This window comes from Mobula birostris, chromosome 4, assembly GCF_030028105.1.
Source record: "Mobula birostris isolate sMobBir1 chromosome 4, sMobBir1.hap1, whole genome shotgun sequence".
In the NCBI taxonomy this organism is placed as follows: Eukaryota; Metazoa; Chordata; class Chondrichthyes; order Myliobatiformes; family Myliobatidae; genus Mobula; species Mobula birostris.
Genome location: NC_092373.1, coordinates 11,659,267 through 11,672,425, shown reverse-complemented (window position 1 = coordinate 11,672,425; position 13,159 = coordinate 11,659,267). Strand labels below are relative to the sequence as shown.

Sequence of the window (13,159 nt, the reverse complement as noted above, 5' to 3'; positions counted from 1 at the left end):
TAACCAGGCCTTTCAATATTCATTAGATTTCAATGAGAACCCTCCTCATTCTTCGAAACTCTGGAAAGTATAGGTCCACAGTCATCAAATGCTCCTCATGTGTTAGGCCTTTCATCACAGATGTCATTCTCATGAATCTTCTTTGGGCCTTCTCCAGTGCCAGTGCGTCCTTCCTTAGATATGGGGCACAAAATTGCTCACAATACTCCAAATGTGTTCTGATCAATGCCTTACGAAGTCTCAGCATTATATGCTTGATTTTATATTCTAGTCCTCTTGAATGCAATCATTGCATTTGCCTTCCTTACCAACAACTCAACCTGCAAGTTAGCCTCTAGGGAATCATGCACAAGGACTCCCAAATTCTTTTTTCACCTCTGATTTCAAAATTTTCTCCCCATTTAGAAAATATTCTCCACCTTTATTACTTCTACCAAAGTTCATGACCATATACATACTTCCCTACACTGTATTTCATCTGCCACTCTCTTGCTTATTCTCCTAAACTGTCCAAGCCATTCTGAAGACTTCCTACTTTCTCAGCACTATTTTCCCCTCCACCTCTCTCTGTATCATCTGCAAACTTGGCCACAATGGCATCAATTGCATCATCCAAATCATGTACATATGCAACCCTCTCGCCTGACTCATATACCTACTCGCCTTGTTGGCTAACTCTACTAATACCCAATTGACTCAGCTGTGAGAAGGCCACTTTACAAAAGCAAAATATGTCTATAGAAGGTTGGTATGTCCTAATTAGGGAATGTTGATTGTAGTGAATGCTGTGTAAATACTGCCCATACACAATTAATGGTCACTAAGAAATGACAGACCGTACCCCAGTATAAAATCGCAAAGAAAATATATTTACCAATTTTCAACTTTATAGAACAATTAATAGGAAAAGAAAGAAAATAAATAAAAGGGCTCATTACAGTCAACCATTGTGAATGTGCACATAAACGTTGGAGCTTGTTTCTGTAGTAGCTGAGTGTATCGCTTTACTCGCAGCACTGAATTCCCATCACCAACCACAGGTAGAACTTCTCTTCTTGGAATCCTTCACCTTGCAAAGCACTCCTCGCATTAGGGTCTCCCTTTTAGATGGGATCTTCCCTGGTGCTCTTCTCTCCATGCCATCTGCCAATAGACCCCAAACCAGGCTACTGTCCTTCAGAAATCTCATCCCACCCAGCTCTCTAGAATCTTCTCTGACATCCCACTAAGCAGAAAGTTACAACACATTCACAGTCCTGAATGGCTGACACAACATTCCTAAGTTGGACAACGTGGCTCCTTATTGTTAGCTGAAGACAAAATACTCTTACTAGCAGTGCACAGTACTTTTACAGAAAACTGCAGTAGAAATCTTTCCCAGGGCATTACATGTATAATATGGAAAGTAGGAGTCCCAAAACAGACCTACGGAACACCACTAGTCACTAGCAGCAAACCAGAAAAGTCCCTCTTTATTCCCACTCTTTGCCTCCAGCCAGTCAGCCAATCTTCACCATGCTGGTATTATTCCTGTAATACCACAGGCTTTTATCTTGTTAAGCAGCCTCATGTGCAACATCTTGTCTAAGCCCTTCTGAATACCTGAGTAAACAGTACCCACTGACTCTCCATTGTCTATCCTGCCTGTTATTTCCTCAAAGAATTCCAACAGGTTTGTCAGGCAAGATTTCCCTTTAAGGAAACCATGCTGACTTTAACCTATTCTATTATATTTCCCTTTAAGGAAACCATGCTGGCTTTAACCTATTCTATTATGGGTCTCCAAGTACCCGAAACTTCACCTTAATAATGGACTCCAACGTCTTCCCAACCACTGAAGTCAGGCTAACTGGCCCATAGTTCCCTTTCTTCTGCTTCCTTTCCATCATAGATATGGGAGTGACATTTATGATTTCCCAGTCCTCTGGAGCCATTCCTGACTCTAATAATTAATGAAAGATCATTACCAATGTCTCCACAATCTCTTCAACTAGTTCTTTAAGAACACTTGCGTGTAGTCCATCTGGTCCAAGTGTCTTATCCACCTTCAGTCACTCCCCAATCCTTCCACAGTAACACCAATAATATTGATCACCCAGAGAAATCAGAGAGTTTAGTCAATGGAACAAAGACAAGAGAGGCCAAACTTCATATGCACCCAAATGATTTTCCTAACCCAAGATGATTGTAGGATGAAAGGTTTGAATCTGGTTGGAATGGCAAAGGTGATAAAATTGATGAGTTCTTCATGGGTACAGGAAGCAGCACCAATGAAGTCATCATTTTAATGGAGAAAAGTTGGGTAGTGGTACCAGAGAAGGCTTGAACCTGCTTAAGTGTAAACAATAAAGTAATGGCCAACTGAAGTGTCCAAGGAGACCAAGAAATGGTGGACTAGTTAGAGAGAAAGGCACTATTACATATGCGCAGAGCAAGAACGACAGCAGAGTAGTATGATTAAAGGTTTTTACTGTCTTCGTGAAGGTACACTCTGGGCAACTTACGGTGCCGAATCGATGCACCAGGTCCACTGAGTTGAAACACATGACAACTCCAAAACACACGCCATCAAAAGAGCAAACAACAGGAATTCTGCAGATGCTGGAAATTCAAGTAACACACATCAAAGTTGCTGGTGAACGCAGCAGGCCAGGCAGCATCTCTAGGAAGAGGTACATTCGATGTTTCAGGCCGAGACTCGCCTGAAACGTCGACTGTACCCCTTCCTAGAGATGCTGCCTGGCCTGCTGCGTTCACCAGCAAAAGAGCCCTTCGGGTAAGGAAAGCCCAATCGATGCAATGTACAATCAATCAGCCACATGCGCACTCAAAAGCCCACGCAAAAAAGAACCCTCCACACTTTGGAGGCCCAAATCAGTTAACTGCACGATCGACTGGCCGCGTGTGCACCAGTGAAGTTTCCACAATCGATCCATTACAGTTCAGTAACTGCTTTTGCAAATACAGGTAACAGTCCACCATGGCTACCCAGATCTTAAACACGAGATCTTGCAGATGCTGGAAATCAAAACCAAGACACACAAAATGCTGGAGGAACTCAGCAAGGCAGGCAACATCTATGGACAGGAATAAGCAGTGGACTTTTCTGTCCTGATGAAGGGTCTCAGCCTGAAACGTCAACTGTTTATTCATTTCCATAGATGCTGCCTGACCTGCTGAGTTCCTCCAGCATTTTGTGTGTGTTGTCCAGATCTGTTGCTAGCTCCTCTTGGGAAGGCAGAATCAAGGGTAATAACTCAAAATTACAGTCCCATTACTTTGGGCTGAGCTCAGGAAATATCATTATGCAATGGGGAATGGATGCTGGAATCTCACCCCACCCCACAAGCAGATTGTTGGGTCTGGAATAATTAAATGTTGTAGAGCATATTTCAAAACAACCCACAACCATTCACTTACTCCTCCACAGACACATATCTGCAGCCATTTGTACCATCTGCACGACTCATGACTGCTACCCCGGGATGACAATGTGCTTACTTACATATTTGAGTTTCTTTCTTTCAATGTACCACCCTGCTGGAACAGACAAAAAGATGTGCAGATGCTGAGGGAAGTTTGATCTTTCCAGCATTTTCATGGAGGGCGATATTTTCCTGAATAGCTTCTTTCTTATTCATTGTAGATTAATTCAACCCGATGTCACCTTCAGGTGTGAATCTGAGCCAACGTTCTGTGATGGATAAGTCGGAAGCTGGGAGTGCTGCTATTTACTCACACTATCAAGAGTTCAATGCAGAAAAGTGGGAAGTGATTCACTCTGGAAAGTTGAACTTGAAGGGAGAATACAGAGTTAATGGCAGGATTCTTGGCAGTGTGGAAGAACAGAAGAATCGTCGGGTCCACATCCATAGGCCTCTCAAAATCACCACACAAGTTAATAGGGGTGTTAAGAAGGCATGTGCTGTATTGGTCTTCATCAGTCAGGGACTGGGTTTGGGAGGTACGAGCTAATTTTGCTGCTCCACACTTGGAGTGTGGTGTTCAGTTCTGGTCACTTCATTATAGGAAGGATGTGGAAGCTATGGAGAGGATGCAGGGGAGATTAACCAGGATGCAGCCTGGATTAAAGATAAGACCATAAGACATAGGAGCAATTAGGCCATTCAGCCCATCGAATCTACTCTGCAATTCCATCATGGCTGATCCCAGATCCCACTCAACCCCATACACCTGCCTTCTCGCCATATCTGATCAGGAAATGATCAACTTCCACCTTAAATATATGGATGGACTTGGCCTTCACTGCAGTATGTGGCAGAGCAATCCATAGATTCACTACCCTCTGGCTAAAAAAAAATTCCTCCTTATCCCTGTTCTAAAAGGTCACCCTTTAATTTTGAGGCTGTGCCCTTTGGTTCTGGATACCCCCACCACAGGAAACATCCTCTCCACATCCACCCTATCTAGTCCTTTCAACATTTGGTAGATTTCAGTGAGATACCCCTGCATTCTTCTACATTCCAGTGAGTGCAGGCCCAAAGCTGCCAAACGCTCCTCATATGTTAACGCCTTCATTCCCGGAATCATCCTTGTGAACCTCCCCTGGACTCTCTCCAATGACGACACATCCTTTCTGAAGTTTGGGGCTCAAAACTGTTGACAATACTCCAAGTGCAGCCTGCTTAGTGTCTTATAAAGCCTCAGTATAATCTCCTTGCTTTTATATTCTATTCCCCTTGAAATAAATGCCAACATTGTATTTGCCTTCTTTACCACAAACTCAACCTGTAAATTAACCTTCTGGGAGTCTTGCACGAGGACTCCTAAGTCCCTCCGCACCTCTGATGTTTGAACCATCTCCCCATTTAAATAATAGTCTGCACTATTGTTCCTTTTACCAAAATGTATTATGAGACAAAGTGAGTGATCCTGGGTGATCATGCCTTATGGACAAGGGTTCAGTGAGCTAGGTCTTTTCTCTTTGGAGTGAAGGGGGATGACAGGTGACTTGATAGAGATGTACTAGATGATGGGGTATAGATCGAGTGGACAGCCAGTACCTTTATTCCTAGGTGAAGGTGGCTACTACAAGAGGACATTTAATTTGATTGGGAAAGAATTTAGGGGGAATATAAGAGTTAGATTTTTTTTACATAGAAAGTGGTGGGAGTGCACCCAGAGCTGGTGGTAGAGGTAGATAGATTGGGGAGATTTAAGAGATTCTCAAATAGATGGATGGATGAAAGAAAAATGGAGGGATTTGTGTGAGACAAGGGTTAGATTGATCATAGACTAAAAGGTCATCATGGGCTGAAGGGACTCTGCTGTTCTATGTTCCATGTTGAAACCCCGGAAATCTCTCCCTAACAGCACTGTGGATGTAGCCACACCAGGGGATTGCAGCAATTCAAGAAAGCACCTTCTGAAGGGGCAATTTGGGATGGACAATTAAATGCTGCCTCAGTCTCTGAAGGCGACACCCTTGAATTAATTAAAAAACTATTTTTGGTGGGTAAAAGATGAGGGAAAAAATGACAAATATAAAAGCAACGATCGAATGCTGAGGCTACATAAAGCTTTGGTCAGACTGCATTTGGAGCATTGTGAGCATTATGAGCCACTTATCTAAGACAGAATGTGTTGGTATTAGAGAGGATCCAGAGAAGAGTCACAAAAATGATCCTAGGAATGAAAGGGTTAACATACAAGGAGCGTTTGATGCTCAGGGCCTGCACTCACTAGAGTTTAGAAGAATAGGGGTGGGGGGGCGTGGAGGAGGAATATCATTGAAATCTACCAAATATTGAAAAGTAGATAGAGTGGACATTGAGAGGATGTTCATATAGCAAGGAGACTGGAGTTAAGGTTAACCAACATGTGGAAAGTTTTGTATCCATGACCAGCTAATTACAGGACAGAATTCAACCTTCATTCAACTAAACCAACAGCAACCTGTACAGAAATAAAAACAGAAAATGCCGCAAATTCTCAGCTGGTCAGACCGATCAATGAGACCTCCCCCCTTCATTCTTCTAAACACTATCGAATACAGGCCCAGAACCATCAAACACTCCTCATATGTTAACCCTTTCATTCCCAGAATAGTTATCATGAACCTCCTCTGGACCCTTTCTAATGTCAGCACCTTCTCTTAGATAAGGGGTCCAAAAGTGCTTATAATACTCAAAGTGTAGTCTGGCCAATGAGTTATAAAGCCTTAGCGTCATATCTTTGTTCTTATAGTCTTATTCTCTTGAAATGAATGCTAACATTGCATTTGCCTTCTTTGCCACTGACTCAACCTGCAAGTTAACCTTTCGGGAATCCTGCATGAGGACCCTCAAGTCATTTTACAGCTCTGATTTTTGAATTTTCCTCCCATTTAGAAAATAGTCTATGGCTTTAATCCTTTTATTAAAGTGCATAATCTTACACTTCCCTACACTATATTCCATCTGCCATTTCTTTGCACATTCTCCCAATCTGTCCAAGCCATTCTGTAGACTCCCTGCTTCCTCAACACTACCTGCCCCTGCACTTATCTTCGTATTATCACAAACTTATCCACAAAGCCATCAATTCCATCATCCAAATCACTGACAAATAACATGAAATGAAGTGGTCCCAATACTGACCCCTACAACACTCCACTAGTCACTGGCAGACAACCACAATAGGGCCCCTTTATTTCAACTCTTTGCCTCCTCCAAATCAGCCAATTCTTTATCCATGTTAGTATCTTTCCTATAAATCTGTGGGTTCTTATCTTGCTAGGACACGAGTTAGGACAGGTGACGGAAGTGTATATAGGGGAACACTTTGGTTCCAGTGATCATAACACCATTAGTTTCAACTTGATCATGGATAAAGATAGATCTTGTCCTCGGGTTGAGGTTCTAAGTGGGAAAAAGGCCAAATTTGAAGAAATGAGAAAGGATCTAAAAAGCATGGATTGGGACAGGTTGTTCAATGGCAAGGATGTGATCGGTAAGTGGGAGGCCTTCAAAGGAGAAATTTTGAGAGTGCAGAGTTTGTATGTTCATTTCAGGATTAAAGGCAAAGTGAATAAGAATAAGGAACCTTGATTCTCAAGGGATATTGGAACTCTGGTAAAAAAGAAGAGAGAGATGTGTGACATGTATAGGAAACAAGGAGCAAATGAGGTGCTTGAGGAGTATAAGAACTGCAAAAAAATACTTAGGAAAGAAATCAGGAGGGCTAAAAGAAGACATGAGGTTGCTTTGGCAGTCAAGGTGAAGGATATTCCAAAGAGCTTCTACAGATATATTAAGAGCAAAAGGATAGTAAGGGATAAAGTTGGTCCTCTTGAAGATCAGAGTGGTCGGCTATGTATGGAACTAAAAGAAATGGGGGAGATCTTAAATGGGTTTTTTGCATCTGTATTTACTAAGGAAACTGGCATGGAGTCAATGGAAGTAAGGCAAACAAGTAGTGAGGTCATGGAACTTATACAGATTGAGGAGGAGGAGGTGCTTACTATCTTGAGGCAAATCAGAGTAAGTAAATCCCCAGGACCTGACAGGGTTTTCCCTCGGACCTTGAAGGAGACTAGTGTTGAAATTGCAGGGGGCCTGGCAGATATATTTAAAATGTCGGTATCTATGGGTGAGGTGCCGAGGATTGGAGAATGGCTCATGTTGTTCCGTTGTTTAAAAAAGGACCGAAAAGTAATCTGGGAAATTATAGGCCGGTAAGTTTGACATTGGTAGTAGGTAAATTATTGGAAGGAGTACTGAGAGATAGGATCTACAAGTATTTGGATAGACAGGGACTTATTAGGGAGAGTCAACATGGCTTTGTGCGTAATAGGTCATGTTTAAACAATCTATCAGAGTTTTGCAAGGAGGTTACCAGGAAAGTGGATGAAGGGAAGGCAGTGGATGTTGTCTACATGGACTTCAGTAAGGCCTTTGACAAGGTCCCGCATGGGAGGTTAGTTAGGAAAATTCAGTCGCTAGGTATACATGGAGCGGTAGTAAATTGGATTAGACGTTGGCTCAATGGAAGAAGCCAAAGAGTTGTAGTGGAGGATTGCTTCTCTGAGCGGAGGCCTGTGAATTGTGGTGTGCCACAGGGATCAGTGCTGGGTCCATTGTTATTTGTCATCTATGTCAAGGATCTGGGTGATAATGTGGTAAACTGGATCAGCAAATTTGCTGATGACACAAAGATTGGAGATGTAGTGGACAGTGAGGAAGGTTTTCAGAGCCTGAAGAGGGATTTGGACCAGCTGGAAACATGGGCTGAAAAATGGCAGATGGAGTTCAATACAGACAAGTGTGAGGTATTGTACTTTGGAAGGACAAACCAACGTAGAACATACAGGGTAAATGGTAAGGCACTGAGGAGTACAGTAGAACAGAGGTATCTGAGAATACAGAGACAAAATTCCCTAAAAGTGGCAAAAGGTAGATAGGATCAAAAAGAGAGCATTTGGTACATTGGCCTTTATAAATCAAAGTATTGAGTATAAAAGTTGGAATGTTATGGCGAGGTTGTATAAGGCATTGGTGAGGCCAAATTTGGAGTATTTTGTGCAGTTTTGGTCACCAAACTACAGGAAGGATATTAATAAGGTTGAAAGAGTGCAGAGAAGGTTTACAAGGATGTTGCCGGGACTTGAGAAACTCAGTTACAGAGAAAGGTTGAATAGGTTAGGACTTTATTCCCTGGAGCATAGAAGAATGAGGGGAGATTTGATAGAGGTATATAAAATAATGATGGGTATAGATAGAGTGAATGCAAGCAGGCTTTTTCCACTGAGGCTAGGGGAGGAAAAAAACCAGAGGACGTGAGTTAGGGGTGAAGGGGGAAAAGTTTAAAGGGAACATTAGTGGGGGCTTCTTCACACAGAGAGTGGTGGGAGTGTGGAATGAGCTGCCAAATGAAGTGGTAAATATGGGCTCACGTTTAACATTTAAGAAAAACTTGGACAGGTACATGGATGAGAGGTGTATGGAGGGATATGGTCCAGGTGCAGGTCAGTGGAACTAAGCAGAAAAATGGTTCAGCACAGCCAAGAAGGGCCAAAAGGCCTGTTTCTGTGCTGTAATGTTCTATGGCTCTGTGGTTCTAAGCAGCCTCAAGGGTTGCACCTTGTCAAGCACCTTCTGAAAATCCAACTAAACAACATCCAACAGCTCTCCTTCATCTATCCTGCCTGTTATTTCCTCAAAGAATTCAAACGGATTTGTCAGGCAAGATTTTCCCTAAAGAACCCATGCTGACTTTAGTCTATTTTATCATACACTTCCAAGTACGCTGGCACCTCATCCTTAATAATGGACTTCAAAATCTTCCCAATCATTGCGGTCAGGCTAACTAGCCTATAATTTCCATCCTTCAGCCTCCTTCCCCTCTTAAAAAGTGCAATTTTCCAGACTTCCACAACCATTCCAGGATCTAGCAATTCTTGAAAGATCATTACTAATGCCTCCACAATCTCTTCATCTACCTGTTTCAGAATTGTGGGGTATAGACCCTCTGGTCCAGCTGACTTATTTATCTTCAGATTTTCAGCTTCCAAGCACCTTCCCCCTTGTAATAGCAACTGCACTCATTTCTGCCCCTTGACACCCTTGAAATCCTGGCATACTGCAAGTGACTTCCACTGTGAAGACTGACACAAAATACTTATTAAGTTTGTCCAATATTTCTTTCTCCCCATTGCACTATCATTTTCCAGTGGTCCAAAATCCACTCCCACATCTCTTTATATATCAGAAAAAATCTTTTGGTATCCTCTTTGATATTATTGGCTAGCTTATCTTCATACTTCATCTTTACTCTCCTTATGGTTTTTTTTAGTTGCCTTCCATTGTTTTTTAAAAGCTTCTCAATCCTCTAAACTCCCACTAATTTTTGCTGTGTTATATGCACTCTCATTTTCTTTTATGCTGTCTCTGGCTCCCCTTGTCACTCATCCTCCTTTTAAGATATTTCTTCATTTTTAGGGTACATCTATCCTGCACCTTCCAAATTGCTCCAAGAAGCTTCAACCATTGCTGTTCTGCCGTCATCCCTGCTAGTGTCCCCTTCCAATGCACTTTGACCAGCTCCTCTCTCATGCTTCTGTAATTCCCTTTACTCCACTGTAACACTGATACACCTGCTCCCTCTCAAACTACAGGGTGAATTCCATCATATTATGATAATGACCTCATAAATGTTTCTTTACCTTAAGCTCCATAATCAAAGCTAGGTCATTACACAACACCCGTTGCAAGATGCCTAAGTGGGCTCAACCACAAACCCACTAAAAAGTCATCGCATGGGCATTCTACAGATTGGGATCCAGCACCAACCTGATTTTCACAATTGACCTGCAGATTGATATCCCCCATGACTCTCACAACATTGTTCTTATTACATGTCTTCTCTATCTCCTGGTGTAATTTATATCCCACACCCTGACTACTGTTTGGGGGCCTGCATATAAATCCCATCAGAGTTGTTTTACCCTTAACTCTACCCACAAGGATTCTACATCTTCCAATCCTGTGACAGCACTTTCTAAGGATTTGCTAACTAGCTGGAGTTTAAAAGAATGCGGGAGCGGGGATCTCATTGAAACCTATCAAATATTGAACGGCTGAGATAGAGTGGAATTGGAGAAGGTATTTCCTTTAGTGGAGTAGTTTAGGACAAGAGGGCCAGAGGGCACAACCTCAGAATACAAAGACGTCCCTTTAGAACAGGGATGAGGGGAAATTTTTTAACCAGAGTGTGGTGAATCTGTGTAATTCGTTGCAACAGATGGCTGTTGAGGCCAAGTCATTGAGTATATTTAAAGCAGAGGTTCTTGATTAGTCAGGGTATCAAAGGTTACGGGGAGAAGGCAGAAGAATGGGTTTGAGAGGGATAATAAATCAACCATGATCTCAGGGATATTTTTAATCAACTTCTGTGGTGATATCAAGTGTAATGTCGTGTCAGAATGTGATTGGAGAAAGTTCTGAGCATGCGCAGAAATGTTAGAATGATCTGGAACATGGCTTGGTAAAAACATGGTTTGGTTTCGTTGCTGTAAATAAAAGTTCTAATTCTTCCAGAATATGATTCTTTATTGTTAAGCCACGGTACGTATAAATATAAAGAACACAACAAACTTCAGCTTGACATTTAACACAGTCATCCCTCAGAGGCTGGCAGGTACACTGCCCTCATTGGAACTGAACATCTCTCTGCAACTGGATTTTGGACTTCTTAATGGAAGAACCTCAGGCAGACTGAGTTGGCAGCAACATCTCAAGCTCCTTTGTCCTGAACACTGGTGCATTCAGCTCACTTCTGTTCACAATGTTAACTCATAACTGCACTGTCAGATCCATTTCAAACCATTTTTTTAAACCTGCTGATGATACAACAGTGGTTGGCCTCATCAGCAATAATGATAAGTCAGCATACAGAGGGGAGGTAGAGAGGCTTGTCAAACAACAATATGAGTCTCAATGTGGACAAGACAAAAGAGATGATTGTGGACTTTAGGAAGGCACAGGTCGACCACACTCTATTGCACATCCATCGCTCTGCCCTGAGGAGAGTGAAGAGCACAAAGTTCCTTGGTGTGCACATAATGGATGATCTAACCGGGACTCACAACACCTCCTCATTAGCCAAGAAGGTACAGCAGTGTCTACACTTGCACAGGAGGTTGAGCTATGCAAGGTTCCCTGTCCCCATTCTAATAACTTTCTACAGGAGCACCATCAAGAGTGCCCTGTCTGGTTACATCATTTTGTGCTACGGAAGTTGTAAGGCTTCCATAAGCAAGATGCTACAGAGGACAATAAACTCCACCAAAAGGATCACCACCTCTCCACCAGTTATGATATTTACTGGGAGTGTTGTAGATTAAAAGCTCGAAGTATTGTTGAGGATCCCACAATCTCTTTGATCCACTATCATCAGGAAGGGAACACAGAAGCTCCAGGACTAGGACTGCCAGACTGGGTAACAGCTTCTTCCCTCAGACTGAGAGACTAATCAATACCCTGTCACCACCGAGGTCTCGTCACCAAGGCAATGAGCTGTTTACTGTACTATCTACTGTTTACTGTTTACTATTTGCCTGTGCTGTGTAATACATGAATTTTGAAATATAATTTTTGTTTTATGTGCGTATATGATATGTGTTTTGTGGGTGCACCGAGGCCAGAGGAACAGTGCTTCATTTGGTTGTATAAATGTGGTGAGGACAGGGGAGATTTGAGTCAGGAGAGCTCAGAAATGTTGCAGAAAAAGGATGGCGCAGGGAGTAAGGTGGGTAACCAACAACAAGAGTGTCTCAGGAAGGGATGGCGCATACAAACACTGGTGTTTATTTCCAGTTAGAGAAGAATGAGAGGGATCTTGTAGAAATATATAAAATTATGGAAAAAGTAGATAAGATAGAGGCAGGAAAACTGTTTCCACCGGTAAGTGAGAATAGAATTCGGGGACATGTCTCAAGATTTGGGGGAATATATTAAGGACAGCAGTGAGGAGGAACTGCTTTTTTCCAGAGAGTGGCCAAACTGTGGAATTCTCTGCCCAGGGAAGCAATAGAAGCTACCTCGTTAAATATATTTAAGACACGCAGCTAGACATATTTTTTGCATAGCAGGGAATTCAAGGTTATAGGGAAAAGGCAGGTAGGTGGAGTAGAGTCCATGGCCAGATCAGCCATGATTTTATTGAATGGCAGAGGAGATGCACCAGACTTCAATTAGAGTGATAAATGGTGAATAAATTAAAGAAGATTGATGAATTGATGGTACAAGTAGAAAAAGGTGGCTGAGAAAGTGGGTAAAGGATTGTTGGCAGAGTGTAAGAAGTGTTTTGATGTTTTGATGAACACCGACAAGAGAAAATCTGCAGATGCTGGAAATCTGAGCAACACACATAAAATGCTGGAGGAACTCAGCAGGCCAGGCAGCATCTATGGGAAAGAGAATAGTCGACACTTCAGGCTGAAACCTTCAGCAGGACACCTGTATCCCTTAGGTACGGAAAGCGATAAATCAGAATCAGATTTATCATCACCGACATAATCAATTATCACTGACTTCAGTCAATAAGATTTTAACAGTGCAGAGAAAACTTGCAAGAATGTTCCTGGGACTTAGGGACCTGAGTTACAGGGAAAGGCTGATTAGGTTAGGACTTTATTCCATTGAGCGTAGGAGAATGAGGG

At 42.3% G+C, this 13,159-nt stretch overlaps 1 protein-coding gene across 1 annotated transcript in view; it reads right to left on the bottom strand.

The window, feature by feature from the left end:
* Positions 1-13,159, bottom strand: part of LOC140196989 (extracellular calcium-sensing receptor-like) — a 56,611-nt gene that overhangs the window by 32,769 nt on the left and 10,683 nt on the right. The window lies entirely within an intron of this gene.